Source organism: Hetaerina americana, unplaced genomic scaffold, assembly GCF_022747635.1.
Source record: "Hetaerina americana unplaced genomic scaffold, ioHetAmer1.1.p SCAF_2, whole genome shotgun sequence".
NCBI lineage: Eukaryota > Metazoa > Arthropoda > Insecta > Odonata > Calopterygidae > Hetaerina > Hetaerina americana.
In genome coordinates, this window is record NW_027286763.1 from 24,113,483 (window position 1) to 24,126,523 (window position 13,041).

Sequence of the window (13,041 nt, forward strand, 5' to 3'; positions counted from 1 at the left end):
CCCAAGTCTGACCTTATCATATGAAAACGTGTGCGAAATAAACATGAAAATGAATTCTCAATTTCAAAATATTTTAATTAACAATTTCTCGTGAAAATACTAATCGGAAAATAAATCATAATTACCTATCGCATGGCTGGTTTTAAAGGTGAAGGTAACCATCAACTCTCCCATGACGTAACTCCTTAACGTGAGTTAGCCGTGTTCAGTGAAAGTTCTGATAAGCAGAAAAACACTGTCACTCGATCTCTGTCATAGAAAATTCCCTCATCGTGTTTAAATAATTTGATATACAAACTTCAACTTCCCTGTGACCAATTTTTTTAAATTGTTCCCCAAACAGTAATGCTTCAAGTGTCCTACCATTTTGCTACTTGAATATTTCACCCCCACCTCGACCCTCTAGCGCCACTACAACAATTAACTGATAAGATTACTTTGTTACATTATTTTTTATTACTTTGTTTATTATTCTAATAAATCAGCGTAGCCATTTTTATTCGTAATCTATTTGCTGTCATAAAAATAACAACTGATTTTTGTCTTTGTTAAATAGATATAAAATATACTGTGTTCCAAGGCAGAGGAGTGGAATATTTTTAGTTTATTTGATCCCCTTTCAAATGCATCTTCATAAAAAGTGAGAAAATATATGTATTCACGATGATTCCTGCGCCTGGTATCAACGAAATAATGGAACCATCTTGAAAAAAATACACACAGAGAAGGACTTGAATCCTTTTGGGGCTTTTCGACGTCTGCCGTGTGCGACCGGGCTTTAAATCTGGTGGCCTTTAAGTCAGTCTCCCTTGCTCTTAGATTTTCCGATTCTTTCCTACTCCTGTCATTCCGGTCCCATTGCCATATTTTTCCCCTTCCTGATTCACTATCATGCCCCTGAAGACTTGGGTACCATCTTCAGCGATCTCAGGCAATCGCAGGAAAAAACCTTTTTTTCATTCCATCTCCTCCGAGTGCAAGCGGGCATCCCCTTAACTTTTTCCTGCTTGCACTGGCGCCAGGCTCAAAGTCCCGAGGCGAAGGAACGCAAGGCGATACTGTCAGAGCATCCATTCTGTAAAACAGACAATACGAACAAGAAAGACGGGCATCTCTACTTAGACGATGGCGCGTGTGAGAGGAAGGAGGAGGTATAGGTATAAGTAGAGGAGGTGAGTGAAGAGAAGAATACCGATTTGTTTTGTTTTTCGGGACATTTCGAATCGGGAACACCGCAACACAGAAATGCTTAACCGCATGATTTCACTCCTTTTATGGCCGCGTCTCCCGCTCCACCCTCCACCGATAGTGACGGCAAGAAAAAGAAAGCGTCACCCACGCCCCCACCAGGGAATCGAATGAGCCGTGAAAAGGGAAAGGACGGGGAGGGGTCGCTCCGAAGCGGCGGAGGGGGAGGAGGGGGTCTCGCGGATCGGTTGCTGAACGCCACCCTCGGTGGAACCCGGCGGCTGGGGGAGGGGAGGCAGGAGGGGGCGTAACCTTTCTTTCTGTAGAAATTTCAAAGTGTACAAATCGTTCACATTGGCCGGGGCTCGAACCCGATTCACTCGATTTCCGACCGAGTGCTTCGACCAACTACGCATACGATGCGTCCTCTTGCGACTGAGATGGATGTCACAGCTTTAAGCAGGTTTTCGACCGGAATTCGAGGTATCCGGGCTACAGACACGGTCAAGGTGAATGATTTCTATGCCGTAGAATTCTTGGATTTGCAATACGTACATACCACTCCGTTAAAGTAACTGCCAGGGCATCTCCCGCAGTTCTCAAAAATCTTTCTTACTCCTCAGCACGTTTCAAATGCATCCAATAATCTTAAACGGTAATAGTATGGGATTATGATTTAATAATTGCAGTACCCGTTGCAATGCTCTATCTACCCTTATTAGTTGCTTCTAAACTCCCCCTTGCATCCCTCGTCCCTGTCCGTGTGGGAAATGGGTGCCTCACGCCGTTCGCTGCCAACAGCGGTGTGTCACATTTTCTACGTGTGCCTTTAGAGGCGGGGACCATGATTTTCATGTCCATGAAATAGTAGAATTATCCCTTCTTCCTTTCCAGTTCTACTCGAACCGCCTAGGTAGGGCGAAAATCTGTCGTATGAATGGTTGTGGTTCATTTTTATTCCCTTCTTTTTCGTATAAGAAATAACTATTCTGTAGAGTTAAATTAACACTTGCTTTGAATTTTCTTACTTCAATATGTATATGAATTTGCACGTTACCCGAGGTTTTTTAGTGAATATTTTTTCCCTTCCTCTTTGATAGTATTTATATAGATGCAGTTTAGCAAATGCACTATGCTGATCATGCGGGGTTATTGTTTGGTCGTCGCGTTTTTTTCGTCTGCGATGTCTATCTCGGTAGCGATATCTGGTTCAACATAGCACAATGGATGCTTACCTATTTCGCTAGAAGAAACGATTAATCAAATTAAACAAAACAAAAAGAGAAGAAAATGCCAGGGATTGAAAATCGGGCATCACTTCATCATATCATTGGTAGGGGATCATTATATACATTGATATTTTTACAATATAGGTCATTTTTAAGGGAGTAGACGATATATTCAATTAGCACATATAGAACCTTGCAGGCTCCCCTCAAATTTAGGGGCTGACTAGAGACGTACTTCTAATTAAGTCAGAGACTTTTAGGAAATCTAATGATTGAAAAATAATTGACTGAGTTATTCGGTTTAAACTCATACCGTAATCCAAAGTCGATTTTCATTTAATGTTCATTTGGTAGTTCATAATTAAACCAATGGCAAACAAGCTTTATTTATAAATACGGAACATAAGGCGAAGCTATCAATTATCCATTTTCAAGTACCCTCCACTTAAAATGGATCAACTGATTCCATAAGCAATTTTTCCATTAACGCTGTAGAAAAACTGCTCAAGTTAGGAGTCAAGTATTTAAAATATGGAAATGCAATTTTGGGATTCTAATTTCTCATTTAGTTAGTATTTGGATAATCAAGAGAAAAGATAATTGAACACCAACTCAGACAACCTTTCAGTATTGGAAAAGTGTTTTTTTTACAAAATGCGATCCTTTCGTGCTAGTGTGAATGCATATGTATTACATGAAAGAAAGTGTATATTTGGTAACGATCACCAATTGAAAACTCGCCCTGAGATAATCTGGAGCAATAAAGAGAAAAAACAAAGCAAGAGAAATAACAAGAAGAAATAATTTTATAACACCATTACATCATGGACAAAAATGTTATTTGGTTTTAGCACACTCAATAAAAACTATAACCCTAATGGAAATGAAAAAGAATGGAAATTAAAACCTGAAAATTTCGAAAAGTTTTGAAAGAATTAATGTCGTGGTGACCGCGACGGTTGCTTTAAAGGTTAATAGCCACCAAATAACTAATGATGACATAAATTTAAAAAAAGCTACACAAATATATCTATTACAATATACATCCATCACACATGCCTATCCCGGCGATGCTTGTGTAACAAAAGGTAATAATTTTCGATGACTTAAATAAAGATGGAAGTACACTCATTCAACACTTCAGCTAAAAGTTCTCTGTTTTTATATGAAAGCGATTAGAACACTTGGCGAAGCTTCTTTTGCTTGAAAATTTTCAAAGCCATTTCGCTCTCAATAAAAACATTTACCTGCGCAATTGAACATTACGTTTGCGGGGCCTTTATCCTCTGAGCGTGTTCACTGTTGGCTCTCTAAATCGATTCTGAAGGACGCATTGCACTTCCCTAATCTTAAATGCCCCTGCTAAAATCTGAAAGAGGCCGCGGTGGAACCGGAACCCGGAGAAAAACTCGCCCCTACGGCACAAATTAGCATGGATCATCGAAACGCGGGAAATATTACTATGGGGTCCCGATCGGGACGTGGGACACCTCAGTAGAGACGAGTTTTGGGGCCAAAATATTCCTTTTTTTCTTCTCATTGTTTTCGGCTGACTATCTCAACAGGTGTCCGGCGCGTGGAACCTTGTTAGAGGGGAGGAATCTGACGCAAGGGGGGTGGGGGGAAGAGTGAGAATGGAAATGGGGGAGGGTGAAGGGAGACATACCTGTGGATTTTCAGAACACGCGACGACGACTCGTCTTCAGACTGACGAAACGGGTCGAGTTCGAAAAAAACAACTTTCTCCTGCAACTGCGACTTCTAAGAAAACCCTCGAAAAGAAATCGAGGCTAGAATTCAACCGGATTTAGGAAGTATGACTTTAACAGTAGGAAATCTGAATTTTTTTTTAAGTTACTTTTACTGACCAAAATTCAATTATCTAACGGAAGATAAGATGTTTTCGAGCTGCCCGACGTCTCCGCCAATTGCGGTTGCGGTGGGCATTTTCCAGCAGAGAGTGAGATTAACTTCAAATGGGCGTTGCCAACTGTATCCAGACGATGCCGTACGGTTTTGTCTTCCGACCACCACCACAGCAATGATGGTAGTGATTAATGGTGTGAACCCTCCACGCAAGCGTAGATATTTGGCAACACAGCGCACAGATTTGAGAAGACAATGGAACGATTAGGTCTGGAATCGAGCGCAATTTTTTCTAGTCTATTTCCCGTTTACAATTTACTGTTTTGTCATGAACGAGGTGAATTTATCCGAAAACCCATGGGCATTTGAAAACAATAACTGACGAAGGCTAGTTAAACGCTGAATTCAATGCTAAAGAATCACAATTCGGATCGGCAAAATGATCGGAAGCAGATAGGTATACAAGGTCAAAATATCATCTAGGGAGAAACTGGGCGTTGGCTACCATTCGCGAAATATTCCGTTCGGAAAGATCAACCGTTGGAAGATAAAATGCATTTCAATTAAATATTCTGCCTTTGCCAGAGCAACCGTGCCAGGCAGGTCACCGTTGAGAAAGCGTCTCCCGAGTAGCCTCGCCTCACCGAGGGAAGACATGAGACAAGGCAACATAAAAACATGATCGCTTTCTCAAGTAGGTTTGAACAAAAAACTGTTCGCCCTTAATGCGATTCAATTCATCATTCATGTAACACGTTGCACGTTGTGATAGCTTGATTTTGAAAGGCAGCGGGGCGACTTATTATTGGTTCAACCATTTTCAAGCTAATCTGGAAATATGTATGTAAATTAGGTTCTTCAAATAAAAAAGTGTTTACTATTTATTTATAAATGATTAATGTGATAACCAGAATATCAACAAGAAACGAAACACCTTTTTATAATTTCCACACTAATAGGAATGAGTTTGAATACATGAATCAATTTAAAAGATTGAATCCAACTGACTTAGTCAGTATAACAACCGAACCAATAAAAGCATTTATGTTTTTGTCTGTGTACTTGTAAGTGTGGTTCACATTTAAACCAATATGCGAAAGAGCCCACATCCTATCACCAAATATCTATCGCAACACACACACACCACCAACCAATAATAATAATTGCTAGAAAGTGACCATTAGGAAAAACTAGGAGACGAGAGAACGTCAATATTATTGCCTGATTCTGCGAAACCGGACGAGTTTGGGGAAGAGATTGCGGCGGCCGTGAGACGGAGGAAAGAGGAGCCGGACGATGGCAAGAGAATTCCCAGTGATGCGCCGGCTGCGGAGGCATTTGTTTTCCCAGGGGGGGGGGGTGCACCACGCTCTCGTCATACGGCGAGGATTTAAGGCGACCGTGGGAGAGCGCGCGCGCCAGGGGAGGCAGGGACACTCACCGAAATTCCCAGTACGTGGTGGATGCGTCCCCGCCGCCGTCCGCGGCCCCCCGCGCCCCCTCCGCCGGCTCCTCCGCGGCCAGCAGCAGCCCCCCGTTGGACTCCGCCGCCACGACCACCAGCCCCTCCACCACTACCTCCTCCTCCTCGGGGACGGCCTTCTTCTCCTCCTCCCGCCCCACGATCCCTTCCTCCTCCCGAGGCCCCCGGCGGCGGCCGTGCTGCACTCGCTTGGCGAACCGGCTGCACACGAAGGAGACGAGGCGCCGGAGCACCCCCACGTGCCGGCTGCGGCCCATCACCCCGGGGGACTCATCCCCCACCCTCCCGTGGCACCCCGGAGGCGGGACGGGGGAGGCGAACTCCGGGGGTGGGAGGAGGCCGGGTAGGTCGTCATCGGCTAGGGGGCAACCCTTCCTGGTCCGCCCGTCCGCCGCGAAACCCGCCTCCTCGGACGCGCGAACCCTCCAGCACGAACACGCGGCCGTCTTAGCGGCGGCGTCCCAACTCGGGAAACTATCGAATCACCGAACCCCCCCCCCCCCCCCCAACGGTCGACGAATAACCCCGGGGGAGGGATCCACCCGTTCCTCTCAAGGCTTCCCCCCCCCCTTCTGCACCCTCTTTCTCTCGACTTCGGTCCCGCCCCCGTATCCTAGGGGTGCGGATAGCGGTGCCGAAAAGTCGGTCGCCGCGGTGAGTCGGACAGTAGTGGAGTTCGAATGGGACAGGAAAGGCAGGGCAAAGGGAGTGTCGGGCGGAGCGGAAAGACAAGCGCCGCTTCGCTTCACCAAATCCGTTCGCCGGCGGGAATTGACAATACTCCCGAAGTCTGCCGCGCCCACCGACACGGGGGCGGGCGTTCGCGATACCGCAGGGCGAGTGCGCGCACACCCACGGCCGTGCTCCTCTTGGACGCCGCGAACCCGGTAAAATCCTCCTCCTGGCTCGCAGGAGTCGGCCACTCTCCCTCGAATCGGCGCACTTCGGGGTCACACAAGGCAGGGGGAGGTTCGAAAACGGGGGGGAGGGAGACTCCCGTCAAACACTTGCACACGGAGAAACGAAGGTTTCTTCCAGTCGTACCGTTCCGCTCGGAGGCCTCACGACACTCGTCGGTTCACTCCGATTGCACGCTCGATGATTCACCACTTTCGCCATCCGATCGTTTGAGAATCATCGCGTCGCGTGGGGAGAGATGCGCTCCGGGGGCCGAGGGAGTGGCGAGGTGGGAGGGGGGCGGAGGGTTCGAGAAATCAGAACCATCGGGAGCTATCTCTCCGATAGAGGATAGGGGGGGAGTGATCGTCGTCTTTAAGTCTTGAGTCACTGCTATGTCGACGAGCGAAGGCGAGCGAGATGGAGAGAGAGGTAATTCGAAAGACTCACGAGCGCTGACGAAGCGCCAAGACGGAGAAAGAAGGGATTGGTGGGAAGGCATGCGGTCTCTGAGAGGAAGAAAGTTGGATGATGGGAGAGGATGGTCCGGCAAGAGTGCGGAAAAATAATCAGATATTCGTATACGTCACAAGAAGATATTCGTCGTCGACGGCGGACAATCCACGCGGTCACCCTCGCCACGATGGCCGAAGGAGGCAGTGCGTTGACTTTCCTGTACAAATTCCAGCGGGAAGAAAGAAGGTTTAAGAGTGAATATGAAGACGTGGATTTGGAATGAAGCGATGGGAAGTTTTAAAAATGAAATGATTAAAGGGAAAAAAAGAAGTGATGGTGAAATAAATAGCAAGAGAAACGATCAAACAAGGGAACAAAAGAAAGGCGAGACAAAAGAAAGAAGAGTAGACAGAAGTGAAGGGACGGGAGTCAAATAAAGGGGCGAAAGGATGGGGAGAGATATGAGAGTGGGGTCCTTACGTTCGGACGCGGAGGGATTTCCTTCGGGCGACCTCCGCGATGAAAGAAGGCAACAAGGCGGGGGTGGAGGGAGAAGGGGGCGCGGGGGGTCGGCCGGCGGCGACTCTCCTCGCATGCCTCGAGGTCACCCACCTCCTCCACGGAAGGGTCGGAGGGAAGCGGGGAATGAACGAGCGAAGAGAGGAAGGCTTCCTCTTCACTCGGGAGTTCACGGGGGGGTGCGGGGGCAGGGGGCTCTTCGCGCGCGCAACCGACCTGCCAAACCACCCGCCGTCGACTGCGAAGGAAGATGGAGGAGATCCCGGAGGGAGGCGGAGAGGATATGCGGAGGAAGAGACCGAGGGGCCGGGGGTAGGTGCGGGAGGAAACGAGAGCAGCAAAAGGCGCCCTCCGCCCAAAAACGCGACGAAATATTCCGCGCCGTCTAAAAATATCCGACCGACGACGCCGTACGGAATCACGCGGACGAGGGGGGAGGAGTGAGGGAGGAAAAGGGGGGGAGGGCAAAAGGTGTGTGGTGTATATTTGATGCGCGATGAGGCCCCTACGCGATAGACCGCGAGAAAAGGAGAAGCGGTCAACACGCGACCCGCCAACGGGAAAACGATGAGAGCGAAAGACACTGACGTGAAACGAGATTGGCGCAAGTGGCCAGCGAAGGGCCGCCGACGTCTCGTCGTCAATTACTTATCATGGGACGACGCCCTGGGGTCACCGTCGGCTCCGAGGCTAGGGGCGCCGTTGAAGCATGATCACGAGGGCATCGGCGTGACGCGGTGCCGGGGGGGGTGCGAGAGGGTACTCCCGTGTCATGTGGCCGTGCACCCCAAGGCGCTCCGGGGCCGGTTCCTTCACGGCGCCCGGGTCACGTGAGGCCGCTCGATTGAGAATTCTCTTTGTGTCCGCGAAGCCTACGAAGACATTCCAGTTGCAATTTCCGCACTGCCTTCAGACAATGTTCACTCCTTAAGACGATTGGGGAAACTTCCTCGACTAAACAATGTCCTGCACGCCAGAGAAGACGAGTCCTCATTGCCGCCAATAGCTTACCGTTTGCAAAAATCAAGAAGCGTTTGCAAACGACTTTCTCTGTCAATCACAAAATATGTCAGTAATGTATTTTTTTCAGAACCCAAATTAGTTATACGCGAAAATGATTACGGTGACTGAGCTCCAGCGATTGCCCAACCGTATTCGAATTTCTTATTTTTTTACTCGTAAATGATCGAATCCATCACAAATGACACTTCGTTCGCACCGGTTTCGCTTTGCTTCGATCCACGAGGTGAACGGCGGCGCCACTCATGCCTCATTTGCATTCGCCCAGAACGTTGCGTAACTTGTCAAATGGCGCGGTGACGCCATAGCTGCCGTTCAAAACACAGTGACGCCAAGGAGATACCGGGGAAACGGAATGGTCCCGAAACGGCTTCCGATAAAAGAATAATTTGCCGTGAAATCAAAAACTTCCTCCACCACTACTCCTCCCTTTCACTCTGCTCTTAAGAGAAGAAGCTAAGTGAGGTCCACTAGAGGGAGAGAATGAGATGAGGACAGAAGGTCTTTTCGAAACAAGTAGCCAGAGGTCCCCTTGTTTCTCTGGCATTCAGAAAATATCTCTGGAAACGATATTTCCATTTAACGTCTATTTCCCCTCATGAGCCGATGTTCTCCCACTTGGATACGAGAAAGAAATACGTAAGTGAATAAAAATATTTGGGACTGGTCGATGACCAATGCTTCAAGCTATTTTGGACATCGTCTTATCCATTTCTTTGATCTTCTTCAATCTGTAAATTTTAGCTATGAATGCAAATACGATTAGATTCAATGGGAACGCACAGAGGGATGATATGTGCACAATGATATCAAAATATCGACGGTGCCGTCCAGAATACCAGAGCCAGGCGTTTGAAAAACGTGAACCAAGAGAGGTTATCGATCGATAATTCAAGGATATGAGTGGGAGTGAAATATCTCGTGGCGTCTATCGCCAAGCTCAAATAAATCACAATCGAACCGACGATTAGATTGAAGGAGACTAAGAGTCAGTGAGACAAATTTCTGGAGGTGAACGTCGACCACGTCGCCTCCTCCCGGTGTCTCGGACGACAATGCCTCACGGGGATTGACTGCGCGGCACGCTCTCGTTCCAACGAAGAGTCTCTCCGTCATTCGCACCACTCCCCACCTTCCGAGAAGTCCGCGGAATCGCACGACAACTGCGCGTCCACCCAGCACTTCCGTACCCGTTAAAATGGGCTGGCTGGATAACGCGCCATCGATGACGTCGGCCGTCCCCTGCCCCACACCGATGACGATCTGAGATTCCGAGATGGAACGCACGAGCCCTTCAACACGGGCGTGCCTCCGCCCCTCATTCACGGGAGAGGCAACCTTCACTCATCCATCCATCCACTGTCCCGACCACATGGGATCCGAAGAGTGATCGGCGAGAGGATGGCCAAACAAACAGCAGGTGACCCCGGGACTTTCCGTGGGGATGGTGCGGTACACCTGCAGTGGGGCGTGTGTGCAGACGGGAGGGAGAAGTGCACGGGCAAGCGGCGCTCCGTGCAGCAATCGGAGTCCAATAGAAAGACCCGTTTCCGTCACGTGCCCACTCCAACACGATCGACACTTGAGAGATTAGTCCAAGTCCGACTCACAGACCGAGAGAAACACGATTATTTCCACCGAATCGGCCCAGCAACAGTGTTAGCGGCCCACCATTCGCTCATAGTTTGAGCTGGCTCGCCCCGAGCCAACACTGACAGTGGCTTACGATGTTGATCCGAATCGGCATCAGCTGAGTAACGAGTCGACGCCGAATCGTGCATTTTAGGGCTTCGGTGTCTCTCGGACTCGTGCCCGTCTTGTTCCTCGAGGGACAAGAGCTTCTCGGAGACGCGAGGTGGGGTGAGCGATGCACGCGAAAACTTCCGGCACTTCCGGCACATTTCCCCTTCCACCGCCGCCTAAACAATCCTCCCACCCCCTCCCTCCGCTCCGCCGTCGGGGAGGGGCGGGCGACGCTCGGCGTCGAAATCCTTTTCGACGAACGGACTCGAACGATCGACGATCCGAGGGGAGATGGGTAGTACGTACACGCGTGTCGGTTTCGTGGGGCGGGGCGGGGCGCCGATCGTCGGCTTCTGCCCGTGGAAGGGGCAACGCACGTGAGTAGTGGGGAGGGGGCGGAGAAAGAGAGAGAGATAAGGCACGGCGGGAAGAAAGAAACGCGTGGTCGCGACGAGAGCCAACCCTTGACTGACTTTCAAGCCAACGTGAAGCGACCACGCGGGCGGATTCCTACCACGCTCCCTCCTTCTACCCACCGCCCTCCACTCCTCTCCCGCCTCCCATCACGGCACCGCCACCGCCCCCACCCACCTCACTCCGGCCCCCTCTCCGCCGACAGCACGAGAGGGCAGAGCCATCATCCATCCACACCGAGGCAACCCCTTCCCCCCTCCGGGCAAAAATTTCTTTTTTCCCGGGCGCTCCCCTTCTCTTCATCTTCCCCCTTCTCTCTCTCCGTCCGCCCCTTCAAGGGCCTCATGCCTCTCATTCACTCCCCACCCCCTACCTCGAACCCAAACCGCCGCAATTCCAGTTCCCTTCCCGATTTACACACTCTCGGCGCAAACATATGCAACCCCTTTATCCCCTCTTCACCTCCCACTCCACCTCTCTCTCACCCCCCCCCCACCCCCCCCACCCACCCCCCATCTCTATCCTCTTCCCATTCCCCCTCCTCCGAGCACTTGACTCATCTATTAGCTAAGTGCTTTGGGGATAGATAGATAGCGTGTCTAGCCGATCCATCATTGGCTGCCCGTCTCATTCCCCTGGCTCATTGCACGGACGTTTTCCTTCGACGCCTGACCACAAAGGATAAATATTAAACACTCATCTTTCCGCATAGGTTGTAAGGACCTGTTTTTATCGGTAGATAGTGCTTGCATACAAATAAAACACTCTACCCAAGTAATATAGTTATGAAGGTAGTTTCTATGAAGTAGGGTTATATTCTTATATATTTTAATGATACAGGTATGACATATCTCATGATAAATATGTATTTTCCAAGCATGTCTAAGTATCATGTGTACGTTTCGATATCAAGTAATATTTATTTTTGGTAGCATCCAGTACTGTTTAAAAAAACGAGAGCACCATTTCCCCGTCGCATAGAACCGGAGGCACGCCATGGAAGTGAATCTGCTTCCATCCCAGGCCAATGAGCACCAACAACTGTGATATGCCTCTCCTTACACCATCATTTCCACGTCTGCTTCCAACACCATCCGCCGCCTCCCTCCCATTATCTCCCGCTCCCGTGCTCATCACGCCACGCCCCAGCCCCTCGGCGGACGAAAATAAGAACACACCCTCGGTGCCCTCTCCTCAGACCAGAGTAGGAAAGTGAAGACGCTTCAATCCCATCCGCCGACCCTACCAAGACCTAAGGGGCGGCCGCCACTCCATCTCTCCCAACGGAGGCCCTGCCCGGTCGAAAAAAACCCTTCGCCCCCGCCCCGCGCTCGCCTTCGTCGCACGTCGGGGGGGATAACGGCTTAAATTTCGCCTTTGGAGGCGAGGTGATCGAAAGAGTATGCATATGCATGCACACAGGTGCCGCGTAATTCTTTGTGCCAGACGACAATTCATATTCTTCCGACCACGCCACACGTTTGCGCATTCAATTTCCATTCCGTCCGCCCTTCATTCACCCACGATTCAATTTCAATCTCCACAGCACCAGCACTGCCGCTTCCGGGTGCACAGATTTCCTCCAACCACAATTCCACCTCCACCCCTTACCCCAACCTTCCCCCTCCCCTTGCCACCAGGCGCCCCCCACCCCCCTGCCCCCCGAGGCAAAGAGTATTCGCGATGGGTTTTCAACGGAAGTGCGTTCTCCCCACCTCCTTATCCATTTCCACTGAAGAGAAAACCCGAGTGACGGCGCTCCCCGTGACGCGCGAAATCGCTCAATAGGGACTGGATTCGCATTAGTAACAATATGCCTATTCCATGGATTAACCTTGTGGAATAAACACTGGATAAGAGTACGCTAACCCCTGCAGCTCAACCAAAAACTCGTCTTCGACTGCGGTAATCGGGGGATGGCACACACTCACGGACGGGAGAGGCGGATAGCCAGCCGTTCTCTATCGGCGGCTTCACAGGGTGACCCGTGGTACAGATACGGGGCATGCTGAGTCAATCTGGGTGTTGGAAAGCATCACCCCGATTTACACCCTGGACTCTTCAGACAGTAGCCGCGTACCGAAATAAGACCATCGATTACTAAACAGCCAGATGCAGAGTAAACTGACCTGTGTAAGAAAATCGGAATTCCACGAGGGAATTAGGAGTAATCCAATGAGTCCTTAAAACCATCTTCGCTTCGCCAAGGAGGACGATGAAGGAGGA